The 15756-nt window shown below is 32.0% G+C and overlaps 1 protein-coding gene and 3 non-coding genes across 7 annotated transcripts in view; 2 read left to right on the top strand and 2 right to left on the bottom strand.

Moving 5' to 3' along the window:
• Positions 1-15756, bottom strand: part of Hk (potassium voltage-gated channel subfamily A regulatory beta subunit hyperkinetic) — a 225237-nt gene that overhangs the window by 171557 nt on the left and 37924 nt on the right. The gene's annotated exons all lie outside the window — the stretch shown is intronic.
• TRNAP-UGG (transfer RNA proline (anticodon UGG)) lies at positions 5769-5840 on the bottom strand. The gene has a single exon. It is a non-coding gene; the product is annotated as a tRNA-Pro (tRNA).
• TRNAP-UGG (transfer RNA proline (anticodon UGG)) lies at positions 7550-7621 on the top strand. The gene has a single exon. It is a non-coding gene; the product is annotated as a tRNA-Pro (tRNA).
• Positions 8961-9032, top strand: TRNAP-UGG (transfer RNA proline (anticodon UGG)). The gene has a single exon. It is a non-coding gene; the product is annotated as a tRNA-Pro (tRNA).

The following is a 15756-nucleotide window of genomic DNA, read 5'->3' as shown; positions in this document are numbered from 1 at the left end:
ATTGCATGGCTTTTGCATAGATTATAGAACGGTTAGAAACATTTTTTTCTAATTACTAGCTTTGATTAAAGCCCTTAATAAATCTAACTCAATATTTTCATTTTCAGTAAGCCTAATACGATTTGAAGTGATTCCATAAGAAACTAACTATAAAGCGTGAACTCTTGCTGTCTTCCTACTTATTAATTACACTACCTTAGCAGGTCAATTGAAAAGTCCACGCCTTACCATAGTAAAACACATTTTTTGGCAAAATTATTATTTTTTATTCAACATAATTTCCTTCAAGGTTGATACACTGATTATAGCGACCCTCCAACTTTTCGTTACCACTTTTGTAGTACGATTTGTCCTTTGCTTCAAAACAGGCCTCAGTTTCGGTGATCACCTCTTCATTCGACGAACATTTCTTACCAGCGAGTATTCTTTTGAGATCTGAGAATACGGTGTATAAGGAAGCAATTCGAAGCCCAATTCAGGTATTTTTGACACGGTTAATTGTCTTGGTGAAGCAGAACTTTCTTCTTCTTCAAATTTTGCAGTTTTTCGGTGATTTCGACCTTCAAACAATCTAATAACGGTATGTAATAGTCGCTGTTGATGGTCCATTCTTTTTCAAGGTAGTCAATGAAAATTATGCCACGCGCATCCCAAAATACAGACGCCATAACCTTACCAGCCGACTATTGCGTTTTCCCACGCTTTGGAGTCGGTTCATCGTGTGCAGTCCACTCTAATGACTCTCGATTGGACTTCGCAGTAAAATAATGAAGCCATATTTAATCCATTGTCACATATCGATGCAAGAACTCGGATTTATTACGCTTGAGCATCTACAAACACTGCTCCGAATCATCAACTCGTCGTTGTTTTACGTCAAAAGTGAGCTCGCGCGGCCCCCACTTTGCACAGAGCTTTTTCATACCCAAATATTCGTGAATGATATGATGTACACGTTCAGTTGATATCTTTAAAATGTCTGCTATTTCATTCAGTTTCTATTTACGGTCATTCAAAATAATTTCGTGGATTTTTAAATGTTTTCATCGGCAACAACCTCTTTTAGGCGTTCACTGCGTTTACCGTCTTCGGTAATCATTTCACCACGTCTAAACTTAGCATACCAATTCTTGATGGTTGATTTTCCTGGGGCAGTGTCCGGAAACTCGGGATCAAGCCAAGTCTTCGCTTCAACTCTATTTTTTCCCTTCAAAAAACAATATTTTATCAACACGCGAAATTCCTTTTTATCCATTTTTTTCACAATAACAAAAGTTGCTTCACTCAAAATGCTATGATTCACAAACTAATGATCCGACAGCTATCAAATTTATACAGGCGTCTTTTCGGGATTCGGGCTAACTAAAAAACTTATGGATTTAATTCTAGTAGCGCCATCTATGTGTCCGGGGACTTTTCAACTGACCTGTTATTTATTATTTTAGTCATATTTATATTTTAATTAAATATATATAGAAAATCAAATTGAATATACACATATTTAGGTATAAAGGAATTATACATTAATACTGAAGCATTTTTATAAAAAATTCATTGTGTATTATTTTTTGTTATAAAACTCTAGACGCCCTCTTAAATCAAATACTAATTTGCTGCTAAGAATTATTATTACAATTTACAGACCATAGTCTATCCAGCCACAATCATATGGTTCCATTCTCACACCTCGTCAGTCTGAGGAAAGAATGTCATCCGTGCAGCAGCTGAAGCGCATCTGGGTTTCCTAGTGTTTCCCAACGAACCTTTTAAAGTTAGATACAACGACATTGAACATATTCTAACTAATTCTTCTTCTAAGAGCGATTTAACACTTGCTGTTTTATTATTTTAAAAACTATAAAATTATGTATTTCCTAAATTAAAATAAAACAAAACTACTTAAGCCAAAGTTAGAATATACTTATACATTAAACAAGTTCGCGTGGTCTGGTTGACTTCAATCTTCTGATTTCCTGTTTGTTATCCAGTAGCTGTATTACTTCTACGTTGCTGTGATTTAGCAATCTTATTTCATATTTTAAAGTGAAATCTTGGGTTACTTCGTGTATCCATTTGATTTCCAGGTTATCGTGCAGTTCTTCGTTGGTTACGCAGCGATAAGCATTGGTAATTAATCGTAGATAGTTGTTTACACCCCATAGGTCCAAGTTGGCTTTATGATTGACTGATAAATCATTCTTCTTGATTGCAGGTCAACTTGAGTGTATCTTCCGACTAACCAATACAGTTGCTTGACTTTGAGTCGTTTCAAAATGTTTCAAATTTAAGCTACCAACGAGGAAGCCGCTATATAGCGCGACGGTTAGTTTCCGGCCCTGGTTGTTCGTCACATTTTTTCCTTAAAATAAAATAGTTTTGGAGTAAATTAAAAGTTTTTGTTTTAAACACGTTTTATAACTTTTTTATCGGCTCTATACGAACCCAACAATGGAATAATCACAAGGAGAACATAAATACCCGTTTCTAACTCCTGTAATTTTTTCCACAACGAATATTTTGCATTTCAAGTCCCATATGGTTTCATATTTACTATCACGCAGCCCCAACCCGCCATCGATAACGTTGCGAAGCTTTTAACTCTGGCCGGTTTAAAGGTTTTATTTAACATCGAATGAAACTTTTCCGTTTCAGATGAATATTTCATAACCCCAAAAAATCCCCGAAACTAGCGCGGAACTCGCGCGGTTTTAACATTTTTAGTGCTAGTTATATAATTAACATTGATGATGCAAGTTCAGCAAAACAGGCCTGATAACTAAATTTGAAAAACTACTTTATGATAACTCTAAGAAGAAATGACGTTCATAAAAAGGTCCAAATCTGTAAGTGGCATAGTTGTTTCTGTCGCACTGGACAGTTTGCATGGGTACAAGTCTTATTTATATATAATTTTAATGTTTATGTGTTAATATAATGAATATGGAAAATCATATTGAATACAATATGATAGATTTAGTTACAAGTGTGAAATTTTTACAGCTCGGTATGTCTATTATGACAATGTATAAACCCAAACGTTGTCACTGAAGTCAAGTAAATTAAAAGAAACTAAGCAGAGATCTAATACAAGAATTTATAGTGGAATTTAAAATGTTAAAGCTTGTCTAAAAACATATAAAACATAAAGCATTTGATAAAGTATTGCAGTTACATGTGCTCTTATCACTACATAGTATAAAACAAAGTCGCCTTTTCTGTCCCTATATCCCTATGTGCGCTTAAATCTTTAAAACTACGCAACGGATTTTGATGCGGTTTTTTTCAATAGATAGAGTGATTCAAGAGGAAGGTTTATATGTATAATACATGCATAATATACTAAGGCAACATTGCTAATTTTAGAGGTTTCTAACGTGATGTCGTAAATTAACCTATTTTTTTAGGCTTATTTAGCAATTAGCAAAAACGCTGCCTAACCCTACGAGTTAGATCAAATTAATGTACTACAGTATTGTACACCATAAAAAGGTCTACAAAAAAGTCCGCGATGGTATATGTTTATCTTTTAGGGATAACCCAAATTAACCATTTTTATTGTTTACGTTTTCGTGAGAAAATGGCTTATTTACGAAGCTATTTTAAGAAATACGGCATTAATCCTTATCGAATTAAGTACCTTAAATACAGTGTGCAATTAATATAGATCAATATGGTTCCTTACAGCATGTAAATTAAACAAATTTTTTCAAACAAAAACAAAACTTTCGGAGATATTACAAATTTAAAATTTGCGTAAAAAATGTGTAATGTAATAAAAATTGTATGAATTTAGATATTCCAAAGATAGCAGGAAATCTTCATAGTAAGTATAGGGGAAGAGGAATTGTTTTACTCCAAATTTAATGCGTGCAGGCCAAGGGCAGTAATGAATGAACCAAAAATACTGGATCGATTTTAATCATGTTTTCATTGAGTGACATAGGCATATATATTTTATGCCCGTGCAAAGTCGGAGCGGGCCGCTATGTTTTTATATACAACGTTCATATTTTTTCTGTAGTGTATTTAATTTAGTATCAGCATTGCACCCGTGCGAAGCCGGGACGGGTCGCTAGTAATTATTAAAATAAACTTCATAATAAAAAATATGCAATTTATTTATCCAAATATGACAATACCGGATAGACTTTTTTGTTTCATATAGCTGCTAAAAGTTTTAAAAAATCAAACATCCATCATCAAATGTATGTCATTTAAATATTTTAGTGTTATAGTTACTGTCAACTACAGAAAATTATCATTTTGGTAGCTCAATATGGTATATAGGTATGTCAGATACACTTGCATCAGTATCTTGATATTATGAAAATACATTTGTTCAGGTTTGCTATCGGTACAATTTTGATGTGTCTTGGCAAATATGGGACACTTTATTTTAGTAATACTATTCACACAGTTCACAACCGGTGATTGTAGCATCGTTGGTTCTCTTTATCAAATAGTTTTTTTCGTTTATCATTTCTTCATATTAATAGCACAAGACCGATTTGACTCTAAACTATTATTGTATAATATATAATCCACGGTCATACTAAGAAGTTCAAACATTCTGGAATGCGTAAATAATGGTGGCGAACTGTTAAATGTGCTGTTTTTATTTGTACTATTTTTTTAGAACCTGTCTATCCTACATGATTATTATAAATCAATATTTTTATTATTCTTTTTTACAGTCATAATGTGCCTAATGTGTCGCATTAATTTTTTTGTACTTCAACCATATGTTTTGCTTCTCAATTTAAGGGCTCTCTTTTTTAGAGGATTTATTGATAATACCACTTATTAACATATTAGGTCTTTATTTAAATAGGCCTCTACATCTAAGAAAAGAAAGCAACCAGAAACTTTCAACCAAATAAGATTTTCCTCAATCAATAGAAAATTGAAAATTATCTCTTTTGTTTCGCGTTAGTAATTTTCAAAATGATTGAAAAGGAAATTATTCACTCAAATAATAATTAAAGTATATGCTTATATTAAGGGAAATATTCATCGTTCTATAAAAGAAGTCATGGGGACATTTTAAAAAGTGTATTAAAAGAGTTAATTAGACCGAAGACTTCTCAGCCGAATTTTATTAGTATAAATAATCTTAATATAGTACTAATGAATGTGTGTTCTCTTATTACGATGTTCTATCGAACTAAAACCCATATTCTCCATATAAAATACAATCAATCACTGTCAGATTAACAGGCTTTTTCCTGGGTAAGTTTGATACCCTAACAAGGGCAATATTTTGAAAATCAATCACAACCCAGTTTAGGAAACCTTCAATTTATTTTTAAAAAATACAGTTTATCAAAGTTACATATATAGTAGAATTATTGATTGATGATCTTAATTTACTACAATATAAATTGGGGACATATTCAACAAGGAATAATGAATGGGTATTGGCGACTGATAGTAAACGGTCCAAATAGATATATTAATTACTACACATGGGACATATTTGAAAATTAGTAACAATTCTAGGCTTTTTTATCTTAGATTCTATATCGATTAAGATTGATTTTACAATTACCAGTTATTAGCTTAATTCGTATTCGTTATATTATTCGTATTATGCTGAATCAACTATATATCAAATTATATATCAAAATAAAATATAATAACTAACATAGTTAAAATAACATTTTCTGATTTCTGGTAAATAAATCTGAAAGACGTTACATTGGTAAATTATTTAATATTATTAGAAGTTTTGATTAACAGCACTAGTTTAAAGGAAATACCAAAACAATGGGCTCAACCGGGATTTGAACCCGGGACCTCTCGCACCCAAAGCGAGAATCATACCCCTAGACCATTGAGCCGCCACACTTAATGAAATAATACAATTTATTTGTATAACGCGTATACGCCAATTTTGAACATGAAACATAAGTACTTTCATTCTCTAGGCATACATTCAGAGAGATTATAATCGCTAATAAGGTACTTCATCATTTAGTTTTATTATTTTTCATTAATTGAGAAAAATTGTTACAATATATATTAAACAAAATACTTCCATCATTTTCTACAACTGTTTACCATTTCTGGCAATATGGTGATATCGTGAAAAACCATTGTGCGTCGATCTGAATAAATGATAATCAGTAAACGCCATTCACTCGCTATATAGACGTCCAAAGAGACTCGAATGGCAAGGTACTTCAGGTTTTAGTTATATTATTTTTGGTTCTTTGAAGATCTTGGATCGCTCTAAGTCTATCTATCCCTATCTAATAGAGTTCATAGGCAATATTAATTACTTACACGTACTTTAAAAAGGTATTATAATGTAAAAAGGAAATATTGATACAATATATATTAACCAGAATAACTTCCATCATCATTTTCCACAACTGATTTTCTCCTGCAGCATTGCGATGTTGGTTTAGCAGAGATGCAACCGACCATCTACTTTGCATTTTTTCAACATTCTGCATTAATCTATGTGTAATATGAAACCGTGTATAAGCCATGTCATGCTTCAGCAGTTATTTTCATTTTCCTCTAAAAAACAAACTTTCCTCTAAAATCATGTGATGAATTATTAACAGTACACTTTCTCTCTACTCAAAAAATGTTTTTTTAGGTTACGAAAACATAGTTTATTGGAAACCATGCTTTTTATTTTCATTTATAAAACAATAAACCTAGTAACATCGATTGCAGGGTGTGACATATGGAGGGCAAACTATATTAATAAAAACATGTAGATGATAGAACCGGCGTTTTAAAACATTTGACAAGCCAATGACAAAAAAGAAACGCAGAGAAGAAGTAGCTGAGTAGCTGATTTGGAGACACTATCCGATCTATGTATCTTGCGATACTCGAGGAACTCAAGAGGAGCTCGCTGAAGCCTTGTCAGTGACCCTAGAAACACCTTTAAACAATTGCCAGATCCATATGAATGGTGCAAAAACAATGAAATAGGACTGTGAATGAACTCGAACCAACAGACACTAGACGCCTTTTTTTACTTGCGAATTACTGCTCGACAAAATCGGTAAGGTTTTTTTTGATCAAATTATGACTGAGGTAACAGGTAGATCAACTAAGACTATTTAATATCGGATTCCCACACGGCGTTTTGTTACCCGACGCTGCATGTGAAAAAGCAAGAATTGCCACCTGTTCTATGAAAAATCTATTGCCTTTTATAAAAGTTTGATTGGGTGACCTCGGAGTGATCTACTTTGAGCTATTCCAGTCAAAAAAACCATCACTAACAACAAATAATATAATTAAACCGAACATCGAAGATCAAATGGCACCAATATGACAAAAGTCATGAAAATATGATTTCCTTACATGACAACGTTCCATTATATATTGTAAAAGTCTTTGCAAGAGTCATAAAATTAGTCCGGTAAAAAAAAATTTCTAAGCCACCCTGTATTTAATTCAAATGTAAAACAAATACTCATATTCGAGATTGTCCTGATATTGTCAAGGATATTCGATAATGAGTGAAAGTTAAAGGTACCTAGGTAAAAGTATAAATAAATACTAGCATTTCACTAAACATGGCGGCTCAATGGTCTAGGGGTATGATTCTCGCTTTGGGTGCGAGAGGTCCCGGGTTCAAATCCCGGTTGAGCCCATAGTTTTGATGTTTTTAAAAAAATATCATCCAACATTGAATTAGTATCTGTATAGACTATGGAATAGTTGTTTATATATATATATATATATAACAAATAAATCAATATCAGAAGGAACTTTTTCGAATTACTAGCTCTCTGTGACTAAATTCTTAATAAATCCAACTCGATATTTTCATTTTCAGCGAGCCTAATACGATTTGATGCTGTTCCATGGAAAACCAGCGATAAAATATGAACTCTCCCTGAGATCGTGTATTAATAACTTATTTATATTTACTTAATCATATTTTGAGTTTAATTAATAATACTGAAGCAACACAATTTCAATCTTATTGTTATTTGTTATAATATTAACATTACTAATTCTAATTATTACTTATATTGACCAAAAGTGTAGTCTATAATCTATTTTTTGTACATACGTCATCAAGATGTTTAATTTATTTGTAAATTCGTTTCAGATTCAGACAATATTTTCCTTCTCAGTTTATTCAAGTTAAAAAGAGACACAATGCTGTCTGATTAGTTCGAACACGTAATCAAATAAGCCTGTCAAAGTCGTCCATTTGTCAGACGTATGCAAAATTCTTGAAAGCAATAGTGATAAGAGGTTATAACTCTCACCTATAAACTACTATTGCTGCATAATTAACTGTAGTCTCTAAATGTACCATAATGTTAAAATAAATTATACTTGATAACTTGCTTGATCAATTATTTTATTTAGGTTAGAATTCTGTTGAATATTAAAATCCAACTGAACTAAAGCTCGGAGTTGATGCGGCAACATTACGACGTTTTGACGTCACAAATTTAGATGACGTATGTACAAAATAACTTTGAATAGACTATATATATTAAGTGAAATTAATATGATACATGTTACATGTATTGATTAATAAGTTACGAAATATCGTTCTTAGTTACATCAAAACTATGCGAGAACGACATAATTTTATGGTCTGTGAAATATAATAAAACAGCAACTATTAAAGTGCTCACTCTAAATTTGTAAATTGTACTAAAAATATGTGTATTTATAATGTGTAAATTATTTACAACTAGTCTACTATCTACTACTATTTGATGTTAATCAATTATGTTATAACATTATAATTATTTTAAATTCAACTCCATACATGTATTTTCGATGTTATTAATGGTTTTTAATCGTAATTTGTTGCTGTTAACTGTGTGGCCGTAGCGCTACTACTGCTGCTTCGTATAAACCGACTGTAGCTATTAGGTGAAAGTACTGTGACGTGAAAGTACCGCTTAAATTTAAGTGGGTTACTAATTCATAGTATTTGTTAATACATTTCTATCAAACATGTTGGCTCAATGGTCTAGGGGTATGATTCTCGCTTTGGGTGCGAGAGGTCCCGGGTTTAAATCCCGGTTGAGCCCATAATTTTGTCATTTTTTAGCATATTGACATTTATTTCAATATATAGTTTCAATATCAAAGTTTCCAATGATACGTAACAAATATTATAATCAAACGTTTTTGACAAAAAACTGTTGTAAAGTCCTAAAACATATTAGAACCCGAAACTCTTTCATTATTGGTTAATGTGTTTCTCTTTGTTCGATAAAGATTTAGGAAAATTATGTTGTCTTAAATATCTTATTTATAGTTATAAAACGGTGACAATTATGATACTAGAATGTTTTCGATCAAAAATTGTTGCAAAGTTTTAAAAGATATTAAAACTGAAAACTCGTTAATTACTTCTGTATATTATTTTTCTTTGTTCGATAAATATTACAAGCGAATTATTTTTATTTCATTATTATTTAAACCTGATATAAACGAAGCAACATTAGCAGTTCCAAAAATGATTATATTTTCCTGTAGTATTATTTTGATTAAAAATGTGTTCTTCTGTAGTTTTTTTACAATGATTACATTATGTGAGTTTATTGTTTTTCAATTTCATTCCCCCATTCACTAACAATATTCATTTTTAATCAAACCCCACTGCACTTTTTGACGGTCTATCTAATAAATTAGATACAAAATTAATATACTCTGTCCTGAAAAGGGTCTAAATTCCTATTTATTGTGATAACTAAAATATTATTACCTAAAATGATCACTGAGATTAATTAACACCGCAGTGTAGTAAAGTATGTATATCTAATGTTGTGACTCGATGGTCTAGGTGTTTGACTCCATTGTTTTTGATGCTTATTTGCTAATACAGATCATTGATATTATTAATGAATGAGAAAAAAACATTTGTTACTCGACAGTTGAAGGAATCAGTAAAATTGGCACCAGGCACCAAGTCATTAGTAGTCAATAAAATTAGATTCTTTTGAAAGCTGATTTTGGTAATATATTTGAAAAGTTCCATTTCGTGGAACACTGTTACAATAATATAAAATAACCTCAATCAATTCATCCAAATGATACAGGTGCACGTTTTTATACGTCCAAGACATACTGAAAAGAAATTATTGAACCAAGAAATCAACTGATTTCCAACAAGTTTAAACTCATTGAAAAACACAATAATCAGCTGCAAATAACACTTTAATAAGAATCATGAAAAATTAGTCTCTGGGGCCAAAAATGTTTAGGTTAAATTTTTCATTTTGATCACAATTTATAATTATCAATGTTGTCGGTACGTCTATTACAATCATCATCATTAAGATAATTCATATTTTTATACTGTAAAGTATGGTATAAATGAATTTAGTGTGGAAAACATTTCGTGCTGTTTTAAGTAAAATTCAATTTGTTTTCTCGAATATATTTAAATATATGACAATGTTTCATTAATTATTTTCTAGAGCCATGATGCATATTGAAACGTAGTTATGTCGAAGCACTTCAGCGGATTATGGTGCATATGGCACTCACACTGGGGATGTTTGTGAAGCTTTATACAAATGGAAGGTAACTCTAGATAGGTGCTTATGTTCCTGACCCACCATGAATCTTCAAGTAGCGCACGAATTTCCTTGGACTGAAAGACTTGAAATTGGCCACAGACAGAGACATACTTGTACCAGTCTTGGGATCTGTACCGATCTTACTGGTTGAAATAGCATTTTATATAAAGTAGCCTTTAGGAGTATTGGTTTAAAGTTAACTTACTGTGTATGGGGCTTTGCAACAATCACCTTCCCAACCAGCTTCTGATAATATACTAAGCAATTTTTAATTAAGAGCGTCCAAAAAAACAAAATGCAACTGCAGGAAATGTTAGTACAGGATATAGAAATATACACTGTCAAATATTATTTATTTCTTACTATAGTGTACTGATCATCAGCTAGCTTTATACTTGTCTCAATGTCGACAAAATCCATAAAATTATACGACAAACTTTTACAATGGTATATAGTCTCGCAACGATAATAATACAGATATTACAAATCCTTTTGTTCGCAAAAACAGGCAAATTACTCGGTTCCCCAAAAACGCATATAAATCTGCAGAACATTCGCCACAACAACGAAATTGTGTCCACATTGCAATATTGTTATGGTACTTAATGAAGGGATTGGTTTTCAGCTTATAAATTTTAACAAATGCATGATATTTAATAACAGCCTCAAACCAAAGTAAAAATTTGGATTTGTTTGTAATTATATAAAATATAATGTGCTATTACAATATTATTTAGCATGATTAGTACTGGGAAACGTCTAAGGAATAAATATCGAAATAGTAATTGTAGTTACTGGTTTTTAGCATTTTCGCTGTCTCATCTTCACGTTATTCTTGATATAAAGGTGTGTTTCATCTACTCAGTAAAATATTGCGTTGTAACAATGAGAAATTTCTCAGGAGGTAATTTTCGTGATATTTTGCATTTTCATTTCTGAAAAAGGAAATCCAGAAGTGCAGGCTCATCAAAAACTAAGCTTTCTACATCATTCCTAAGCATTATTGCCCACTTGTGGTATCATACAGGGCCTATTCAATCATCTTCTTCGGCGAATTCAACCTATGAAAATATATACACGGATGTCCCCAATTGGTCCAAAGGAGTAGGCACAGCTATCTATTGATTATAAAAGAGCTTCAAACAAACTTATAAGCTTCATAGTCATTCATACTTTCGTCAGATTTATCAGCTATCTGGAAGACTTTGGAATGTTGTGCTGGAAGTTAAATCCGGTGATTGGTTAATTTGTAACGATTCCCTGAACTCTGGCAATTCAAAATGCATGTTTCAGATACTCTATTATCGTCCGCATATAAATTGTAAGAATATAAATTGTACAGATTCGCAGTCATATGGGCATAAAAGAAAATGAGTTAGCAGATTCTGTAGGTATAAAGTCAACTGTAAATGACAAAGATGTGCCCAATCTTCCATTTTAATGACTTAAATCCTATTATTATATCTAAACTGAAGAATCTGGCTCAACTAGAATGGTACTTGCTGGATATAAATACAATAAATTATGACCCATTAAAAAAGTTTACCTCGTATTAATATTGGTACTATTCGAGGCAGACATGGCATACCTTAAACCCCTCGAAACTCTACTCCAAATCACTTGACTGGCTTGACTGGCGAGTGACCAACTTTAGAAATCATCCCAGAACACATCCGGTCTTACCCAGCCTGGTTACTGACGTGACTGGGATCATTTTCCTTGTCGGATTTTACACTCTTGCCCAGAACAATCATAAATATTAATCAATCACAAACATACATTTTTCTACCATGCCCTAGAAGGATTTGAACCCATGACTATCGCAACAGTAAGAGGACCGTCCGCCAGAAACCAGGCTGGGTAAGACCGGATGTCTTCTGGGATGATTTCTAAAGTTGGTCACTCGTCAGTCAGTAGACTTAATGTCGAGGACCGTGATTCGGAGCCTACGTTAAACTGTAGGTCCAGTCCAGATAGACCCCCGTTGGTAAGAGGACTATAATATATATATATATAAATATTTTGAAAAATATGAAAAAATCGAAATTACTTCGCCCAACCCATCAAATCACCGACCTTATGATCGTTTATTTTAAAAAGCCGGAATCATATTTCCACGCCTAACATGTAACGATAAACAAATACAACTTTACTTACTAAATGATGCACCGATCCAAATCGGCTGTTTATTTTTCATCTTCAAACATTTATAAATAATTTCGCATTTCATGTAGTCGAAGTGCGTGTACCAACATAAACAGACCAACGTCCGTTCGGGAAAATCGTTAGCGATTTTCAAAAAAATCGCTGCCGGGGATCTTTGATCGCGAAACTTTATTTAAATATCCAGCATTTTACACAAATACTAGTTGTATCCGGTCACGTTATGTTTCTGGTTGAGCGAGGAGGAATGAAAACAGGAAGCGTTTCTTTCAAAGTGTTTATGTACATAAAAAATATATAAAATATAAAACATATGGTATAATTATCCATGTCGAAATCAACCAGCTGAGCACCATCAACAGTATCAACACTAGAACTAAAAATTTGACGCCATATTAGCATTTCATCTTTTGAACACAGCACAAGAAATTGAACAGACAATAAACTGGGCGCACAATTGGTCGTGTTAATGACGTAATATTAGGTTCTTGCTGATAAACCGAGTGAAGTGTTGACAACACAGACCTAGCGATATCAGCTGAACAAATTGGACAACGCATTATTGTAAAATAGACGAAAAAGAAGAGTTCAACGTGGACGTATTCTGACTAACGATGAAAAGTTAATCCACTATGACAATCACAACCCAAAAAAGTCATTGATTAGTCCATAGTAGCCATTCACATCGACACTGAAAGAAAAAATTCATAGCCAAGTTTCTGCTGATATCTAGTGACGATAATTCAATAAATTAACGGGCGCCTTGTTACGAAAAGACCAAAGTGATGTCCTTATAAGACAGTGCTCGGCCACACATTGCAAAAGTTTTCAAGGAAACTCTTTCACAGCTTGAATCTTCTTCTGTCGCACCTAGAGCACCCACCAGATGTAGCACGTTTTGATTACCACTTTGTTCAGATCGATGAAGCGTAGCTTGACTATAGCTTGAATAAATGCTTTTTTAAAGTAAAACTTAAGCGATAAATACATTATAACAAATCGTGATGAACAAAATGGAAATGTTTTTTGCCATTTCATCATGTCTTCTTTGAAAAATAATATATCTAGGCTGAAATTCTTCAGCTGTACACACCACTTTTCATCGCTTGCAATCATTCGTTTCAAAAATAACGAGTAATTTCCTTTCATTTCCTTGGCCCGTTAAAATTTTCAATGTTCCACTATTCACGTGGAACCCAATTATCGAGCATATTTTTCTACCCAGTCTTACGTAAATGGTTCAAAACTGCTTCATGGTCAATATTTAATTTCGTAGGTATATTGAGAGATGAAATATATGGATCCACCTCGATATTTAAAGAAATTCATGAACGTTTTCAACAATTTGCTTGTCAGAACGAGAATGTTCCTTTTTACGAATTAGCTAAGCCTCACACTAGCACTCACTTATCACCTTGAACACCACCAACAATCTCTATTTTTCTGGAATCTTTACTTTAAAAGCACAATAACCGTTAACTTAGTGATTAAATGTAACCATTTTTATGTCCAAAATGCTCTATTAATTATTGCACAATAGTTGCACACTATGGCTTCATTGACTATTACTTTAAAGTAAGTAAACCTGGCTTTAAAAGTCATATGTTAAGAACAAGTACCATTTTCCTCCAATCCTATAAATTAACTACTTAGACCAAGAAACGAAAACATAAAGGGGCATATAAATCATAATATAAATAAAATATTATAATATAATATAAATAACAGTAGATGAAAAGGCAAATAAAAGAATAGAAAAATTGCGAAAGAATATTGCCAGTTTTTCCTAGACATCATAAACTAAATAACATAATCTTTGGTAACGAAAATCACCTTTATTTATAAGGTTATGTAAATAAGTAAAACTGCAGATATTAAGCTCCAATTAACTAAAAAAAGAGACATTTAAGATTGCTATAACATACCGGAAAGCAACTAACATTTTTTTCGCTTTCTAAAAATGTGTAAGAATGAATGAAAAATTTTAACTTTAAACTCCAATCACCCCAAGTATCTAATTCATAAAAAATTATTACTATGTAGCTCAACGGTATGGCCGATAAGATATAATAGCACCTCAAACTCCATTTCAGCGCAAACAAGTCCCGATATCAATGAAAATATCATCATCAGTACTGATATGAAATATATCTTAGGAGAAATCTTTAAATCGTTGGTCATTTTATATAGAAGGGATGGCTCTCTTATCGGCAACCATAAGAGTAATCTCAAGCGCGCATATAACTATCTTTAAGAACCTTTTCGAGATTCACTCGAGCAATAAAGAAGTTAAGAGGGCTTGTCCTAAGTTTTTTCGCCTTTTCTTTATGGCACGCTGTTCAATAAATATTGAAAATATATTTTTATAGATTATATATATATATATATATACTCTTATTATAATTTGAAATATACCTTAATTAATAAAAAATTTTAAATTAAAGTTTATAGTAAGGGTTATGTACATTACACAAGTTCGTGTAGTTTCGTTAGCTCCAATATTCTCATTTTCTGCGTGTTGTCCAGTAGGGGTGTTGGCCGCCGAGAAAAATATCGATATATCGATATGTTGGAGAACAAAAGAATATCGATATTTCTAGAAAATATCGATATTCGTAAAATAAAATTGGAAAATAATGATAAATTGGTTTAATAAATATGGATATTTCATAATAAATAAGTATTTTTTACGAACCTTAAAATCAACAACTAAAAGTAACTACAGTACTATACTCATAGTTTATTAAAATATGTTATACTCATCCTGGTAACATAAAGGTCACAGTCAGACTATGTCAGATATGTTATAAAAGGTCGAGTCATTCATTTTCATCGCCCGACATCTTTTTATGAAGTAATTTTGAAGCAAATACATTGTATTATTATCGCATTAAACTAATATTGATATTTTTAGGAGTATGATAAAATTCCTGAATATTTAATTATCTTGTATTTGTAATTTTAACCATTTTATCTTATATAAGAAAAATGCCTAGCACTGATTACATCTCTATATAAGTTTAAGTGGTACCTGATAAATAAATAAATAAAATATTTTAGCGTT

The sequence above is a fragment of the Rhynchophorus ferrugineus genome, unplaced genomic scaffold (assembly GCF_030347505.1).
Source record: "Rhynchophorus ferrugineus isolate W39M unplaced genomic scaffold, kcgeb_rfMv2 rfM9, whole genome shotgun sequence".
Taxonomy (NCBI): Eukaryota; Metazoa; Arthropoda; class Insecta; order Coleoptera; family Curculionidae; genus Rhynchophorus; species Rhynchophorus ferrugineus.
This window is presented reverse-complemented; position numbering and strand designations above follow the sequence as displayed.